This window comes from Panthera uncia, assembly GCF_023721935.1.
Source record: "Panthera uncia isolate 11264 chromosome C1 unlocalized genomic scaffold, Puncia_PCG_1.0 HiC_scaffold_4, whole genome shotgun sequence".
NCBI lineage: Eukaryota > Metazoa > Chordata > Mammalia > Carnivora > Felidae > Panthera > Panthera uncia.
In genome coordinates this window covers 7,259,263-7,264,478 of record NW_026057585.1, presented here as the reverse complement: position 1 = coordinate 7,264,478, position 5,216 = coordinate 7,259,263, and positions in this window count along the sequence as shown.

The following is a 5,216-nucleotide window of genomic DNA, read 5'->3' as shown; positions in this document are numbered from 1 at the left end:
CATTCTGTGTGCCTTAAAGATGTTGGGATAATAATGACTGCAAATCAGCAGTAAACAGTTTTTGAATGCTTGCTCTGTGCCAACTGTTACACCAACCTCTTTACAGGATTGTCTCATTAACCCTCACAATAAACCTGTGAGACAGATATCATCAGCATTAGGTGCAATTGAAGAGACCCAGGTGTAGAGAGATTCAAGAACTTGCAGGATTTTGTAGCCAACAAGGGGCACAGCCAGAATGTGAATCCAAATAGTCTGATTCAGGAGTCTCCTTTCTTACCTGTCTCTTAACAATATCACACCTATTTCACTAACGTCAGGCAAAATCCGATTTAACAATTGAATTGATGAAAATAGCACATATAGTGTGACACTATTGTGCAAAATTATTTATCTGCCATTACTTGTCTAGATCTTCTGATTGTCACTGTGCATTAAAGAGGTATCTAGAATGATGGTCCCCACGTATTGACTATTGTTATTTCTGGGTTATAGAATGTGGGGGATTTGGCCTCATGTTTTTTGTTACTGTTTTTTGTTTTCTTCTCTTTTTTTTAATGTTTATTTATTTATTTATTTTGAGCGCGCGCACGCGCGCGCGCGCGCGCGCGCGAGAGAGAGAGAGAGAGAGAGAGAGACAAAGAGACAGAGCACGAGTGGGGGAGGGGCAGAGCGAGAGGAAGACACAGGATCCAAAGCAGGCTCCAGGCTCTGAGCTGTCAGCACAAAGCCCGATGCGGGGCTCGAACTCACAAACCGCGAGATCATGACCTGAGTCAAGGCCAGACGGTCAACCGACTGGGCCACCCAGGCGCCCTTTTGTTTTCTTGTCTTAATTTTTTACGTTCTTTGAGTTTTTATGATGAACATGTATTGTTGTTCTTGTCTTTTTCAGTGGTTTTATTGAGATATCATTTATACACCATGAAGTTCACTCCTTTCAAGTGTGTACTTCAATGCATTTTAGGATAGTGACAGAACTGGGCAACCATCGCAACAATCGAACTTAACATTTCTTTCATCCTGAAAAGAAACCTTGAGCCCATATATCGTCATTCTCCATTTCCACCTTCAGCCCTACGCAGACCCTACTATACTTTCCATCTCTTCATATTTTCTTTTTTTTTTTTAATTTTTTTTTAACGTTTATTTATTTTTGAGACAGAGAGAGACAGAGCATGAATGGGGGAGGGGCAGAGAGAGGGAGACACAGAATCAGAAGCAGGCTCCAGGCTCTGAGCCATCAGCCCAGAGCCCAATGCGGGGCTGGAACTCACGGACCGCGAGATTGTGACCTGAGCTGAAGTCGGATGCTTAACCGACTGAGCCACCCAGGCGCCCCTCTTCATATTTTCATATTTTAAACAGTTTATATAAGTTAAATCCTACCATATGTGTTATTTGGTGTCTAGCTTCTTTCACTGAACATGATGTTCTTGAAGCTCATCCGTGTTGTGCCATGTACTGGTACTTTGGTCCTTTTTATTGCCAGATAGTGTTCCATTATACAGATATATGCCACTCTCTTTACCCATTCATCAGTTTTTAAGATTAATTTTCAGCTTTACTGAGGTATAATTAGCACATAAAGTAGCATGTAATTAAAGTGTACAACGTGATGATTTGACACACATACACTTTATGAACTGATTACCACAATCAAGTTAATTAGCACATCTGTCTTCTCACATACTTACCCTTTTTTTTAATCCACTCACTGGCCGGTGGACATAGGGTTGTTCCCATGTTTTGTAAATTTTTTTATGCTTTATTTATTTTTGAGAGAGAGACAGCGAGACAGAGTGCGAGTGGGGGAGGAACAGAGAGAGAGGGAGACACAGAACCCAAAGCAGGCTCCAGGCTCCGAGCTGTGAGCACAGAGCCTAACGCGGGGCTTGAACCCACGAACCGTGAGATCATGACCTGAGCTGAAGTCGGACGCTTAACCGACTGAGCCACCCAGGCGCCCCTCCCATGTGTTGAGTATTGTAAATAATCTGCTATTATGTATCCATAAGCAAATTTTTTTGTGTGGATGTGTATTTTTATTTCTCTTGGATAGATTTCTGCGAGCAGAATTGCTGGGTCCTATCGTGTTCATCTTCAACATTTTAAGAAACTGCCACACTGTTTTTCCAGAGTAATTGGACCCTTTTACATTTCCACCAGCAATTTATGAATGTTTCAATTTCTCCACATTCTTGCCAATGCTTGTTACTGCCTTCTTTCTTACAGCCATTCTAGTGGGTGCAAAGTGGTATTTCATTATGGTTTTGATTTGCATTTCCTAATAACTACGGATATTGAGCACCTTCTCAATAGGTGCTCATAGTGGCCATTTGTATATATTTTTGGCAACATGTTTTATTTTTACAACAAACGAAGGCAGTTTGCAGGGAAGATTTCACCATCTAGCACCGGACGTAATCACCCATTTGACATCTGACCAGCGTGGAGTGGGGTCAGTACAGTTGCCTGTGACTTGTACTTGGTACTTTCGCAAAATGTTGGGCTAATGTTGGGGTGCCTGGGTGGCTCAGTTGGTTAAGCATCCGACTTCAGCTGAGGTCATGATATGCGGTTTGTGGGCCTGAGCCCCGTGTCGGGCTCTGTGCTGACAGCTCAGAGCCTGGAGCCTGCTTCAGATTCTGTGTTTCCCCCTCTCTCTGCCCCTCCCATGCTCATGTTCTGTCTCTCTCTGTCTGTCAATAATAAATAAACATTAAAAAAAAATTTTTTTTAATGTTGGGCTAATGTTTTTAGCAGACACATTACACAGCAGCCCCAAATTAAGCTTGTGGTCAAGGGCTATGTCCTAGATCCTGTTCTCATTGATTATTATAGAGCTGGGTTTTTCCCATTCTCTATTTGGGCAGTTGACTTTATTGAGCCCAAGTGCCAGAGGTAACGTTTATCCACGTTGAATTTTAACTTGTCAGTTGAGACCTAATATTGCCACCTATACAAATAATGTTTTATCTTAAACCTGTCACCTACCTGGCAACCCTATCTTGATGTAAAAATATCCAAGAAGGTAGATTTTTAAAACACCGTTATAATTTTTTCAGAATCAAAATGTATTCGAATGTTTACAAGCAATATGGAGCCTCAGTTACAATGCAAGAAATTTATTTAAAAGAAAACACAAGCACCTCCAAAATACAACTAATGTAAGAGACCTATAAAACTCCATATTTTTATTTTTCATAATCAACATAGGGACAGATCTCTAGTACGGGAAAAGTTGTTAAAAGTAAGTACTGCCATTCAACTCTGTTTCATAGGAATAGGCACTTCTAATGAATTTCTTTTTAATTTTTTAACGTTTATTTGTATTTGAGAGAAAGAGAGAGCAAGCATGAGCAGGGGAGGAACAGAGAGAGAGGGAGACTGAATATGAAGTAGGCTTCTCGCTGTCAGCACAAAGCCTGACTTGGGGCTTGAACCCATGAACCATGAGAACATGACCTGAGCCAAAGGCAGACGCTCAACCGACTGAGCCACCCAGGCACCCCTTACTGAATTTATGTTTTAAAAATGAGATTGATGAGAAGAGAAAGTATATACAATGTCATAGAAACACAAACATGTCATATGAAGGGCATTCTATTGCATTTTGAGTCTTTCTGATTATACTGTCAGTGGGAATTTTTTTTTCTGGAAATGCCAGGAGTGATGTACTGTCACTTTATGTGTTAATTACCTTACCCAGAACCCCTTCACTTCCTATCTCTTCCTTGAAAAATCTTTTGGGTCTTTTCAAACCACGGGGATCTTTTCCCTTCTCTGAAAATCTATGCGGAACAGAATTACTCCTTCTTCTAAGTCCACAGTATGTCCTTCTCGGTTCCTACAGGGCCCCTCTTTGTTTTATTTTCTCCCTTTTACCCTCATCCTCACTCACCACTTCCCTCCCTTCTCTGGTACCCACTCTGGTGTAGTTAATGTATGACCTTCCAGTCCATCTAGTAAATGTCTGTTTAGATAAATGTGCATCCATTAAAAAGTGTTTATAAGTCTATGTTTTAAAACTATATAAATAATATTGTGCTACAAATTTTATTTCTTACTTTAATTTTCCAACTTTACACTTTTGAGAGATATCCATATGCTACATGTAAATCTAGTTTTATTTTTTATTAATTTATTTGTCTTTTTTTTTTTAATTTTTTAACGTTTATTTATTTTTGAGACAGAGAGAGACAGAGCATGAACAGGGGAGGGGCAGAGAGAAAGGGAGACACAGAATGGGAAGCAGGCTCCAGGTTCCGAGCCATCAGCCCAGAGCCTGACGTGGGGTTCGAACTCACGGACCGCGAGATTGTCACCTGAGTCAAAGTCGGACGTCTAACCGACTGAGCCAGCCAGGCGCCCCTATTTTATTTTTTAAAATTTACATCCAAATTAACATATAGTGCAACAATGATTTCAGGAGTAGATTCCTTAGTGCCCCTTACCCATTTAGCCCATCCCCCCTCCCACACCCCCTCCCGTAACCCTCAGTTTGTTCTCCATATTTATGAGTCTCTTCTGTTTTGTCCCCCTCCCTGTTTTTATATTATTTTTGTTTCCCTTCCCTTATGTTCATCTGTTTTGTCTCTTAAAGTCCTCATATGATTGAAGTCATATGATTTTTGTCTTTCTCTGATTGATGAATTTCACTTAGCATAATACCCTCCAGTTCCATCCACATAGTTGCAAATGGCAAGATTTCATTCTTTTTGATTGCCGAGTAATACTCCATTGTATATATATACCACATTTTCTTTATCCATTCATCCATCGATGGACATTTGGGCTCTTTCCATACTTTGGCTATTGTTGATAGTGCTGCTATAAACATGGGGGTGCATGTGTCCCTTTGAAACAGCACACCTGTATCCCTTGGCTAAATACCTAGTAGTGCAATTGCTGGGTCGTAGGGTAGTTCTATTTTTAATTTTTTGAGGAACCACCACACTGTTTTCCAGAGTGGCTGCACCAGTTTGCATTCCCACCAGCAGTGCAAGAGAGATCCTCTTTTTCCCCATCCTCTCCAATATCTGTCATTGCCTGAATTGTTGATGTTAGCCATTCTGACAGGTGTGAGGTGGTATCTCAGTGTGTTTTTGATTTGTATTTCCCTGACGATGAGTGATGTGGAGCATTTTTTCATGTGTCAGTTGGCCATCTGGCTGTCTTTTTTGGAGAAGTGTCTAGTCATGTCTTTTGCCCAT